Source organism: Oncorhynchus keta, chromosome 7 (assembly GCF_023373465.1).
Source record: "Oncorhynchus keta strain PuntledgeMale-10-30-2019 chromosome 7, Oket_V2, whole genome shotgun sequence".
Classification (NCBI taxonomy): Eukaryota; Metazoa; Chordata; class Actinopteri; order Salmoniformes; family Salmonidae; genus Oncorhynchus; species Oncorhynchus keta.
The window spans coordinates 28,444,362-28,458,463 of NC_068427.1; the positions used below are offsets into that span (position 1 = coordinate 28,444,362).

The 14,102-nt window shown below is 45.9% G+C and overlaps 1 protein-coding gene across 2 annotated transcripts in view; it reads left to right on the forward strand.

Moving 5' to 3' along the window:
- LOC118375979 (ephrin type-A receptor 3-like) overlaps positions 1-14,102 on the forward strand; it is an 822,287-nt gene that overhangs the window by 430,303 nt on the left and 377,882 nt on the right. The gene's annotated exons all lie outside the window — the stretch shown is intronic.

Genomic DNA, 14,102 nt, shown 5'->3' on the forward strand with positions numbered 1-14,102 from the left:
CCGATTTCCACCGCCAACACCCTGGTCAGCCAGGTATGTGCCCAGGAACTGAATGAGCTGACCATCTTGTCATGGCGAATCAGGTCATCTACAAGTCCAGGTCATCTACAAGTCCATGGTAAAGCTCCACCTTATCTCAGTTCACTGGTCACGATGGCAACACCCATCCGTAGCACGCGCTCCAGCAGGTGTATCTCACTGATCATCCCTAAAGCCAACACCTCATTTGGCCGCCTTTCGTTCCAGTACTCTGCTGCCTGTGACTGGAACGAATTGCAAAAATCGCTGAAGTTGGAGACTTTTATCTCCCTCACCAACTTCAAACATCTGCTATCTGAGCAGCTAACCGATCGCTGCAGCTGTACATCGTCTATTGGTAAATAGCCCACCCATTTTCACCTACCTCATCCCCATACTGTTTTTATTTATTTACTTTTCTGCTCTTTTGCACACCAATATCTCTACCTGTACATGACCATGTGATCATTTATCACTCCAGTGTTAATCTGCAAAATTGTAATTATTCGCCTACCTCCTCATGCCTTTTGCACACAATGTATATAGACTCCCCTTTTTTTTCTACTGTGTTATTGACTTGTTAATTGTTTACTCCATGTGTAACTCTGTGTTGTCTGTTCACACTGCTATGCTTTATCTTGGCCAGGTCGCAGTTGCAAATGAGAACTTGTTCTCAACTAGCCTACCTGGTTAAATAAAGGTGTTCTCAACTAGCCTACCTGGTTAAATAAAGGTGTTCTCAACTAGCCTACCTGGTTAAATAAAGGTGTTCTCAACTAGCCTACCTGGTTAAATAAAGGTGTTCTCAACTAGCCTACCTGGTTAAATAAAGGTGTTCTCAACTAGCCTACCTGGTTAAATAAAGGTGTTCTCAACTAGCCTACCTGGTTAAATAAAGGTGTTCTCAACTAGCCTACCTGGTTAAATAAAGGTGTTCTCAACTAGCCTACCTGGTTAAATAAAGGTGTTCTCAACTAGCCTACCTGGTTAAATAAAGGTGTTCTCAACTGCCTACCTGGTTAAATAAAGGTGTTCTCAACTAGCCTATCTGGTTAAATAAAGGTGTAGCCTACCTGGTTAAATAAAGGTGTTCTCAACTAGCCTACCTGGTTAAATAAAGGTGTTCTCAACTAGCCTACCTGGTTAAATAAAGGTGTTCTCAACTAGCCTACCTGGTTAAATAAAGGTGTTCTCAACTAGCCTACCTGGTTAAATAAAGGTGTTCTCAAAGCCTACCTGGTTAAATAAAGGTGTTCTCAACTAGCCTACCTGGTTAAATAAAGGTGTTCTCAACTAGCCTACCTGGTTAAATAAAGGTGTTCTCAACTAGCCTACCTGGTTAAATAAAGGTGTTCTCAACTAGCCTACCTGGTTAAATAAAGGTGTTCTCAACTAGCCTACCTGGTTAAATAAAGGTGTTCTCAACTAGCCTACCTGGTTAAATAAAGGTGTTCTCAACTAGCCTACCTGGTTAAATAAAGGTGTTCTCAACTAGCCTACCTGGTTAAATAAAGGTGTTCTCAACTAGCCTACCTGGTTAAATAAAGGTGTTCTCAACTAGCCTATCTGGTTAAATAAAGGTGTTCTCAACTAGCCTACCTGGTTAAATAAAGGTGTTCTCAACTAGCCTACCTGGTTAAATAAAGGTGTTCTCAACTAGCCTACCTGGTTAAATAAAGGTGTTCTCAACTAGCCTACCTGGTTAAATAAAGGTGTTCTCAACTAGCCTATCTGGTTAAATAAAGGTGTTCTCAACTAGCCTACCTGGTTAAATAAAGGTGTTCTCAACTAGCCTACCTGGTTAAATAAAGGTGTTCTCAACTAGCCTACCTGGTTAAATAAAGGTGTTCTCAACTAGCCTACCTGGTTAAATAAAGGTGAAATAAATCAAATAAAAATAAAAAAGGAGGGGAGAAGTCCTCCGAATTCTGTTCCCTCCATGGCAAAGCTAGCTTAGCTTTTCTCGCTGTACTCACTTCTGCACTTGTTTGTTGTGATTGAATGGCAAAGACACACCCAAGAAACACCCACATCACCCCCAATGCAAATCTTGTTTGGCTTCAGTAATGCTTTTGCTTAATGACCAAGCCACATCACCAATGAACTAACAAACTATAATGGTCCAAATACCACAAGGCAGTTGTGAAGAGGGCACGACAACACCTTTTCCCCCGCAGGAGACTGAAAATATTTGGCATGAGTCCCCAGATGCTCAAAAGGTTCTACAGCTGCACCATCGAGAGCATCCTGAGCGGTTGTATCACCACCTGGTATGGCAACTGGCAACTGGCATGCGACCGTAAGGCACTACAGAGGGTAGTGCGTCACTGGGGCCAAGCTTCCTGACATCCAGGACCTATATACTAGGCTGTGTCAGAAGAAGGCCTAAAGAATTGTCAAAGACTCCAGTCAGCCAAGTCATTGACTGTTCTCTCTGCTACCGCACGACAAGCTGTACCGGAGCGCCAAGTCTAGAACCAAAAGGCTCCTTAACAGCTTCTACCCCCAAGCCATAAGACTGCTGAACAATTAATCAAGTGGCCCCCTTTTGTATTATCTTTGCATAGTCACAATACAAATGACCTTGACTAACCTGTACCCCAACACATTGACTCTGTACCACTACCCCCTGTATATAGCCTCGCTATTGTTATGTAATTTACTTGTATTTTCTTTTTTAACTTTAATTTATTTAGTAAATATTTTCTTAACTCTATTTCTTGAACTGCATTGTTGGTTGAGGGTTTGTATGCATTTCACCTGTTGTATTCGGTTCATGTGACAAATAGCATTTGATTTTATTTGATTCAACATCTAGAAGTGTAAAACACAAGGCCAAACCAGGAAGTGTAGTTCTCCTTTTAACATTTGAATCAGGAACCGATGCGTATTGGTGATTCGTTACATCCCTACAACCTCTGGTGTTTGCTCTTTAACCATGATATACAGTGCATTCGGCAAGTATTCAGACCCCTTCCCCTTTTCCACATTTTGTTACGTTACAGCCTTTCTCAAAAGAAAAATACTCATCAATCTACACACAATACCCCATAATGGTCAAGGGAAAATAGGTTTTAATACGTTATAGCTCATTTATATAAAAAAACAAAAACAGAAATACCTTATTTACATAAGTATTCAGACCCTTTACTATGAGACTCGAAATTAAGCTCAGTTGCATCCTCTTTCCATTGATGATCCTTGAGATGTTTCTACAACTTGATTGGAGTCCACCTGTGGTAAATGCTATTGATTGAACATGATTTGGAAAGGCACACAATTGTCTATATAATGTCCCACAGTTGACAGTGCATGTCAGAGCGAAAACCAACAGGATTGTGTCGAAGCACAGATCTGGGTAAGGGTACCAAAGCATTTTTTCAGCATTGAAGGTCCCCAAGAACACAATGGCCTCCATCATTCTTAAACGGAATTAGTTTGGAACCACCAAGACTCTTCCTAGAGCTGACTTCCAGCCGATCATCACTCTGACAGAGAGTTCCTCTGTGGAGATGGGAGAACATTCCAGAAGGACAACCATCTCTGCAACACTCCACCAATCAGGCCTTTATAGTAGAATTGCCAGATGGAAACCACTCCTCAGTAAAGGGCATATGACAGCCTGCTTGGAGTTTGACAAAGGGCACCTACAGGACTCAGAACATGAGAAACAAGATTCTCTGGTCTGATGAAACCAAGATGGAACTCTTTGGCCTGAATGACAAGTGTCACGTCTGAAGGAAACCTGGCACCATCCCAAGTTGAAGCATGGTGGTGGCAGCATCATGCTGTGGGGATTTTTGTCAGCAGCAGGGACTGAAAGACTAGTCAGCTTGGAGGGAAAGATGAACAGAGCAGAGAGATCCTTGCTGAAAACCAGCTCCAGAGCGCTCAGAACCTCAGACTGGGGCAAACGTTCACCTTCCAACAGGACAACAACCCTAAGCACACAGCCAAGACAACGCAGGAGTGGCTATGAATGTCCTTGAGTGGCCCAGCCAGAGCCCAAACTTGAACCCGATCAAACATCTCTGGAGAGACCTGAAAATAGCTGTGCAGCGATGCTCCCCATCCAACCTGACAGAGCTTGAGAGGATCTGCAGAGAAGAATGGGAGAAAATCCCCAAATACAGGTGTGTCAAGCTGGTAGGGTCATACCCAAGAAGACTTTGGGCTGTAATCGCTGCCAAAGGTGCTTCAACAAAGTACTGAGTAAAGGGTCTGAATACTTACAGTTGAAGTCAGAAATTTACATACACTTAGGTTGGAGTCATTAAAACTCATTTTTCAACCACTCCACAAATTTCTTGTTCACAAAATATAGTTTTGGCAAGTCACTTAGGACATCTACTTTGTGCATGTCACAAGTCATTTTTCCAACAATTGTTTACAGACAGATTATTTCTGAAACGGTTGTCTTGGGTGGAAGAAGGAGAGGACCAAAGCGCAGCACGGTTAGTGTCTTTTTAATCTTTTAAAAAGAAACTGAACACTTCAAAAATACAAAACAACAAAGTGACAACCGAAACAGTTCTATCTGGTGCAGACACACAAAGACTGAAAATAACCAGACACAAAACACAAAGGAAAACAGGCTACCTAAATATGGTTCTCAATCAGGGACGACCCAGAAATAGAAAATATAGAAAAACTAACATAGACTGCCCACCCCAACTCACAGCCTGACCATACTAAATAAAGACAAAACAAAGGAATAAAGGTCAGAATGTGACAATTTCACTTATAATTCACTGTATCACAATTCCAGTGGGTCAGAAGATTACATACACTCAGTTGACTGCGCCTTTAAAACGCTTGTAAAAGTCTAGAAAATGATGTCATGGCTGTCACGCCCTGGCCTTAGTATTCTGTGTTTTCTTTATTATTTTGGTTAGGCCAGGGTGTGACATGGGTGATTTATGTATTTTGTCTTATCTAGGGGTTTTGTAGATTAATGGGGTTGTGTTCAGTTTAGTGTTCTAGGTAAGTCTATGGTTGCCTGGAGTGGTTCTCAATCAGAGGCAGGTGTTTATCGTTGTCTCTGATAGGGAACCATATATAGGGTGGTTGTCTCCTGTGTCAGTGTTTGTGCCACACAGGACTGTTTTCGGGTTTTCACGTTTCTTGTTTTGTATTGTGTTCATGTAAAGTTTTTCTTATTAAAGAACCATGAACTTTAACCACCCTGCATTTTGGTCCTCTGATCCTTCTCGCCTCTCCTCTTCGGAAGAAGAGGAGGAAATCCCTTACAGAACCACCCCAACACAACAGGACCAAGAGAGGCAGATCTATTTGGAGAAATGGACTTGGGAGGAGATTCTAGACGGGAAAGGACCCTGGGCACAGCCAGGAGATTATCGCCGACCCAAAGAAGAGCTGGAGGCAGCGAAGGCAGAGAGGTGCTGGTATGAAGAGGCAGCACGGCGGCGCGAATGGAAGCCCGAGAGTCAGCCCCAACAATTTCTTGGGGGAGGAACACAGGGAGTATGACGAAGCCAGGTAGGAGACCTGCGCCAACTTCCTGTGCTTACCGGGGGGCGAGACAGACCGGGCAGGCACCGTGTTATGTTGTGAAGCGCATGGTGTCCCCAGTGCGGGTGCATAGCCCGGTGCGGTACATACCAGCTCCTCGTATCGGCCGGGCTAGAGTGGGCATCGAGCCAGGTGCCATGAAGCCGGCTCTACGCATCTGGTCTCCAGTGCGTCTCCTTCGGCCGGCGTACATGGCACCAGCCTTACGCATGGTGTCCCCGGTTCGCTTGCACAGCCCAGTGCGGGCTATTCCACCTCGCGGCACTGGCATGGCGACCGGGAGCATTCAACCAGGTAAGGTTGGGCAGGCTTGGCGCTCAAGAGCACCAGTGCGCCTGCACGGTCTTGTCTATCCAGTACCACCTCCACGCATCACCCCTCCGGTGGCAGCTCCCCGCACCAGGCTTCCTGTGCGTGTCCTCGGCCCAGTACCACCAGTGCCAGCACCACGCACCAGGCCTACAGTGCGCTTCGCCTGTCCAGCTCTGCCAGAGCCTTCCTCCTCTCCAGCGTTGTCTGAGCTGCCCGTCTGTCCTGAGCTGCTAGAGTCTCCCGTCTGTCCAGGGCTGCCAGAGTCTCCCGTCTGTCATGAGCCGCCAGCCAGTATAGAGCCACCAGTCAGCCAGGATCCTCCAGAGTCGCCAGTCAGCCAGGATCCTCCAGAGCCGCCAGTCAGCCAGGATCCGCCAGAGCCGCCAGTCAGCCAGGATCCGCCAGAGCCGCCATTCAGCCAGGATCCGCCAGAGCCGTCAACCTGCCTGAGATACCTCTCAGTCCTGAGCTACCTCTCAGTCCTGAGCTACCTCTCAGGCCTGAGCTACCCCTCGGTCCTGAGCGTCCTCAGTAATGAGGCACCCCTCAGTCCAGGTGGGCCCTTTGTTAGGGTTACTAGGCCAAGGTTGGCGGCAAGGGTCGCCACTCAAAGTACGCGAAGAAAGCGGACTAAGACAATGTTGGAGTGGGGTCCACATCCCGCGCCAGAGCTGCCACCGTGGACAGACGCCCACCCAGACCCTCCCCTATGGGTTTAGTTGTGCGGCCGGGAGTCCGCACCTTTGGGGGTACTGTCACGCCCTGGCCTTAGTATTCTGTGTTTTCTTTATTATTTTGGTTAGGCCAGGGTGTGACATGGGTGATTTATGTGTTTTGTCTTATCTAGGGGTTTTGTAGATTAATGGGGTTGTGTTCAGTTTAGTGTTCTAGGTAAGTCTGGTTGCCTGGAGTGGTTCTCAATCAGAGACAGGTGTTTATCGTTGTCTCTGATTGGGAACCATATTTAGGCAGCCATATTCTTCTGATATTTTGTGGGTGGTTGTCTCCTGTGTCAGTGGTTGTGCCACAAGGGACTGTTTTCGGGTTTTCACGTGTCTTGTTTTGTATTCTGTCCATGTATAGTTTCTCTTATTAAAGAACCATGAACTTTAACCAAGAAGAGGAGAAAATCCCTTACAATGGCTTTAGAAGATTCTGATAGGCAAATTGTCATCACTTTAGTCAATTGGAGGTGTACCTGTGGATGTATTTCAAGGCCTACCTTCAAACTCAGTGCCTCTTTGCTTGACATCATGGGAAAATCAAGAGAAATCAGCCAAGACCTCAGAAAAAAAATTGTAGACCTCCACATGTCTGGTTCATCCTTGGGAGTAATTTCCAAATGCCTGAAGGTACCACGTTCATCTGTACAAACAATAGAATGTAAGTATAAACACCATGCGACCACGCACCGCTCAGGAAGGAGACACATTCTGTCTCCTAGAGATGAACGTACTTTGGTGCGAAAAGTGCAAATCAATCCCAGAACAAAAGCAAAGGACCTTGCGAAGATGCTGGAGGAAACAGGTACAAAATTATCTATATTCACGGTAAAATGAGTCCTATATCGACATAACCTGAAAGTCCACTCAGCAAGGAAGAAGCCACTGCTCCAAAACTGCTATAAACAAGCCAGACTACGGTTTGCAACTGCACATGGAGACAAAGATGGTACTTTTTGGAGAAATGTCCTCTGGTCTGGTGAAACAAAAATAGAACTGTTTGGCCATAATGACCATCGTTATGTTTGGAGGAAAAAGGAGGAGGCTTGCAAGCCGAAGAACCCCATCCCAGCCGCGAAGCACGTTGGTGGCAGCATCATGTTGTGGGGGTGCTTTGCTGCAAGAGGGACTGGTGCACTTCACAAAATAGATGGCATCTTGAGTCTGGAAAATTATGTGGATAGCAATATCTCAAGACATCAGTCAGAAAGTTAAAGCTTTGTCGCAAATGGGTCTTCCAAATGGACAATGACCCCAAGCATACTTCCAAAGTTGTGGCAAAATGGCTCAATGACAACAAAGTCAAGGTATTGGAGTATATTGGAGTGGCCATCACAAAGCCCTGACCTCAATCCGATAGAAAATTTGTAGACAGAACTGAAAAAGCCTGTGCGAGGAAGGAGGCCTACAAACCTGACTCAGTTACATCAGCTCTGTCAGGAGGAATGGGCCAAAATTCACCCAACTTATTGTGGGAAGCTTGTGGAAGGCTACCCAAAACGTTTGACCCAAGTTAAACAATTTAAAGGTAATGCTACCAAATACTAATTAAGTGTTTGTAAACTTCTGACCCACTGGGAATGTGATGAAAGAAATAAAAGCTGAAATAAATCATTCTCTCTACTATTATTCTGACATTTCACATTCTTAAAATAAAGTGGTGATCCTAACTGACAAGACAGGGATTTTTTACTAGGATTAAATGTCAGGAATTGTGAAAAACTGAGTTTAAATGATTTTGGACAAGGTGTATGTAAACTTCTGACTTCAACTGTATGTAAATATGATTTTACATTTTTTTAAATAACATTTAATCTGAAAACCTGTTTTTGCTCTGTTGTTATGGGGTATTGTGTGTCGATTGGTGTGGGGAAAAAACAATTTTGTCCATTTTAGCTGGCTCTAACGTAACAAAATGTAGAAAAAGTAAAGTGGTCTGAATAATTTAATAATGCACTGTACACTGAACAAAAATATAAATGCAACATGTAAAGTGTTGTTCTCATGTTTCATGAGCTGAAATAACAAATCCTGAAATGTTCCATACGCAAAAAAGCTTATTTCTCTCCAAACAAAAATCAAACATTTGTTACCATCCCTGTTAGTGAACATTTCTCCTTTGCCAAGGTAATTCGTCCACCTGACATTGTGGCATATCAAGAAGCTGATTAAACAGCATTGTCACTACACAAGGGCACCTTGTGCTGGGGAAAATAAACACTGCTCTAAAATGTGCAATTTTGTCACACAACACAATGCCACAGATGTCACAAATTTTGAGGGATTATGCAATTGGCATGCTGAATGCAGGAATGTCCATCAGAGCAGTTGCCAGATAATTAAATGTTAATTTCTCTACCATAAGCCGTCTCCAATGTTGTTTTAAAGAATTTGGCAGTGCATCCAACTGGCCCCAACCGCAGACCATGTGTATGATGTTGTGTGGGCGAGAGGTTTGCTGATGTCAATGTTGTGAACAGAGTACCCATTCGCTGTGGTGGGGTTATGGTATGGGCAGCCATAAACTACAGCCATAAGCTACAGACAACAAACGCAATTGTGTTTTGTGAATGCACAGAAATACCTTGACGAGATCCTGAGGCCCATTGTGAGGCCCATTTTCTTTAAGGAATCTTTGACCAACAGATGCATATCTGTATTCCCAGCCATGTGAAATCCATAGATTAGGGCCTCATGATTTTGTTTCAATTGACTAATTTCCTCATTTGAACTGTAACTCAGTAAAATCAAAATAATTTTGCATTTATATTTTTGTTCAGTATTATTTTTTTTAACTAGTCAGTAAAGAACACATTCTTATTTACAATGACAGCCGACCCCAGCAAAAAACACTGGGCCAATTGTGCTCTGCCCTATGGGACTCCCAATCACATCCGGATGTGATGCAGCTGGATTTGAACCAGAGCCTGTCATGATCCCTCTTGCACTGAGCTGCAGTACCTTAGACCGCTGCGCCACGTAGAGCAACATCTGTCCGGTGAAGTCCACAAAGCAAATATTGCATCTGGGAAACAGTTACATGACCTTCAGCATGGTCAAGCAAGTCAGTGCTTCAGACAGTTTACTAAACATCTACTGATTTAGAACCAAGAAGTTACTGCAAGCCTGCGGAAAAAACAGGAGCACTGCCTCCGCTCTTTCTGCTCCATTTCAACTTAAACATTTTAACATCATCAAAACGATCTGACTGTCATACGGTAGTATACACTTTTAGTTGTCCTAGACTAGACTACCTGGATAAAATGTTTTCTAGCCTAACTTCCGCACATGGGCAACAATGAACCAGCTAAGTTAGCTAGCTAGCTAGTTAACATGAACTTACTACATCTAGGCCACATATTGAACTTCAATCGTCTCAGGCCAGTGGCCCAATGTATGAATTGATGGTGAGATCAGAATCACCATTATAATCAGTGGCCTGTACAGTCCAAACCCCTTTCTCCATCTGTGGGGCGGCAGCTATCCTAGTGGTTAGAGTGTTGGGCCAGTAACTGAAAGGTTGAAAGATCAAATCCCTGAGATGACAAGGTTAAAATCTGTTATTCTGTCCATGAACAAAGAAAATAAGAATTTTGTTCTTAACTGACTTGCCTAGTTAAATAAAGGTAAAATAAATCAATCTATGGCTTAGGAAAGGGCTGATTTAGCTGACAGTAACATTTGCTTTTAATGTGATATAATTGGTGTGATGCCAAATCCAAACGGGTCTCCCTGGGAGAGAGTTTACAGTTCGGATTTGGTAAATCTGCTAAATCGGTTTTGCTACACCAGGACCACTCACAGTTGAGCTCAGCTCAACGCTGATTGGCTAATTCTATAAATAAATAAATATCAAGGGAGACCGAATACTCGCTGGCATCAATCAATCAAATGCTACGCCGGCAGCATGTTATGCTCTTTTAGGCCAGACAGCAACAGATACATGGGCTACAAGTACTGAGACAGAGGGACACTGTGTCCCTCGCTCGGATGATTTCTCTGGTGAGATTCAGCCACTTGCAAATTGAAGGAACACAATGGAAACACAGAGATGAAAGAGAAATGATTTTATAATGTCATTTTTTGTATTTGTCACTTTTTGGGGAAGCCTGGCTTCCCATGGCGTCCCTTGGCATCCATGAATACACACCACTGCTTCAAACACAAACGGCTGACAAAATGGTCAGGGGAGAGGAGGTCGAGGCCAGACCAGGGATATAGGAGGCCTGGGGGTTAGGGAGGAATCTCTGCGAGGACAAACTGATAAGACCAAGACCAGATCAGGGAGCCGACGGAGGGGGCTATGGGGTTAGGGTAGTTCATTGGGTGGCAGGAAGATAACAGCCAGCCTATAGGAAGCCCACACTCAGCTGGGACAGAGATAAGAGACAAGGACTTATTTGGTGCAGTGCTGCCCTTAGAAGTTGTGCTCTAGTTTTATAGTAAATATACTGTTATGTTTCTGTTTTATGAAACTGGACTAAATATCATGTTACTGTTTTATGAAACTGGACTAAATATCATGTTACTGTTTTATGAAACTGGACTAAATATCATGTTACTGTTTTATGAAACTGGACTAAATATCATGTTACTGTTTTATGAAACTGGACTAAATATCATGTTACTGTTTTATGAAACTGGACTAAATATCATGTTACTGTTTTATGAAACTGGACTAAGCAACATCACAACCTTTTCTGTAAACTCAGCTTAAGCCTAGACATTTAGCTCTAGTAACTAAGACAAATCTTAGGCAAGGTTATTCACCACTCAGTGTATAGTTCAATAAACCACCTCCACTACATATGGTATGGTTCTATAGCTCCATATGGTTTAGTTGTTTAGCTACATATGGTATGTTTCTGTCTATTCCTGACATTGTGATATTGGGCTCTGCTCCCTTGCTTCTCCCTTCTGCTCCACATTAGTCTGAACACAGGAGTCACAGCCCAGATGGAGCCCCAAGGACAAAAGAAATTAGATTGAAAATGTTTCATTTTGGAAGAAATCCTCTGTTCTCTGATTCGGGACCATTATACATTCATGTCACTTGTCTCTCTCCTCCCACCAGCTCTCTCCTCTCTTTTGAAGTGAGCCCGGCCAGCGACCGCCTTGTTTGCCTAATAATTTGAATATGCAATTTAGCAGTGATTTATTACCAGCCAGTTAAAAGCCTTCCTCAACACTTCAGCTTTTAACTTTTCTCCTCATGGACCACAGTGGTGTAAAGTAACTAAGTAGAAATACTTTGAACTACTACTTATTGTAATGCTCCGGGTGTCGTGGGTGTGGAGTCAAAATGCAGGAGACAGAGTTCAATGCTGTGCGTCTTTTACTAGCACCAACGCACCATCGAGTGCTCACAAAAGTAACGTTCCCAAACACAGGGGAAAAATTACAAAGAAGAAATACACGACTAGGCACTAAACACGTACCTCTACAACAGAGCCGAAGGTTACAATGAAAATAATCCCGCACAACAACCAGGCGGGCCGGCTGTCTAATAAAGACAAACTAATTAAACTAATTACACATGAACAGGTGCTACCACTAAACATACAAGGAGGGAGAGGAAAAACAATCAGTGGCAGCTAATAGGCCGGTGATGACGACCGCCGAGCTCCACCCGCCCGGGAAGGGGAAACACCCTCGGTCGGACTCGTGACAGTCCCCCTCCTGACGCACGGCTCCCGCAGCGCGCCGACACCGGCCTCGAGGTCGCCCCGGAGGACGAGGTGCAGGGCGATCCGGATGGAGGCGATGGAAATCCCTCAACATGGATGGATCCAAGATGTCCCTCACCGGTACCCAGCACCTCTCCTCCGGACCGTACCCCTCCCAGTCCACGAGGTACTGCAGGCCCCTCACCCGGCGTCTTGAGTCCAGAATGGCCCGGATCGTGTACGCCGGGGTCCCTCGATGTCCAGAGGGGGGGGAGGGACCTCCGGTACCTCACTGTCCTGCAGGGGACCAGCTACCACCGGCCTGAGGAGAGACACATGAAACGAGGGGTTAATACGATAATAGGAAGGGAGTTGTAATCGATAACACACCTCGTTTATTCTCCTCAGGACTTTAAAGGGCCCTACACACTGCGGACCCAGCTTCCGGCAGGGCAAGCGGAGAGGTAGGTTTCGGGTCGAGAGCCAGACCCTGTCCCCCGGTACAAACACGGGGGCCTCACTGCGGTGGCGGTCAGCACTCCTCTTCTGCCGTCCACTCGCTTGTCGTAGAGATTCCTGGACGGCCCTCCAGGTCTCCTTGGAGCGCTGTACCCATTCCTCCACCGCAGGAGCCTCGGTCTGGCTCGGATGCCATGGTGCCAGGACCGGCTGGTATCCCAACACACACTGAAAAGGGGACACGTTAGTAGAGGAGTGGCGTAGTGAGTTCTGAGCCATTTCAGCCCAGGAATGTATCGTGCCCACTCCCCTGGCCGATCCTGGCAATACGACCGCAGAAACCTACCCACCTCCTGGTTCATTCTCTCCACCTGCCCATTACTCTCGGGGTGATAACCGGAGGTCAGGCTGACAGAGACCCCCTGCGTTCCATGAACGCTCTCCATACCCGAGACGTGAATTGGGGTCCCCGATCAGAAACGATGTCCTCCGGCACCCCGTAGTGCCGAAAGACATGGGTAAATAATGCCTCCGCAGTCTGCAGGGCTGTAGGGATACCGGGCAACGGGAGGAGACGGCAGGACTTAGAAAACCGATCCACAATCACTAGAACCGCGGTGTTCCCTGAGACGGCGGAAGATCGGTCAGGAAATCTATGGACAGATGTGACCATGGCCGCTGTGGAACGGGGAGGGGTTGTAGCTTCCCTCTAGGAAGGTGCCTAGGAGCCTTACTCTGAGCGCACACTGAGCAAGAGGAGACATAACCCTTAACGTCCTTAACCAACGTAGGCCACCAATACCTCCTCTGAAGGCTCCCCACTGTCCTCGTCACCCCAGGGTGACCCGAGGAGGGTAGGACGTGAGCCCACCGAATCAGCTTGTCCCGAACATCAAGCGGCACGTACCTTCGCCCCGCTGGACACTGAGGAGGCGCGGGTTCAGCCCGTAACGCCCGCTCGATGTCCGAGTCCACCTCCCATACCACTGGGGCTACCAGCTTAGAGGCGGGAAGGATGGGAGTAGGTTCGGTGGACCCATCCTCGGTGTCGTAAAGGCGGGACAGTGCGTCAGCCTTCACGTTCTGGGAGCCCGGTCTATAAGACAAAGTAAACCGGAACCGGGTGAAGAATATGGCCCACCTTGCCTGACGTGGGTTAAGTCTCCTTGCAGCCCGAATATACTCCAGATTCTGGTGGTCGGTCCAGATGAGAAAAGGGTGCTTAGCCCCCTCAAGCCAGTGTCTCCACACCTTCAGAGCTCTAACCACCGCTAGCAACTCCCGGTCCCCCACATCATAGTTACGCTCCGCTGGGCTGAGCTTCCTTGAGAAGAAAGCGCAGGGGCGGAGTTTTGGTGGCGTACCCGAGCGCTGTGATAGCACGGCACCCACC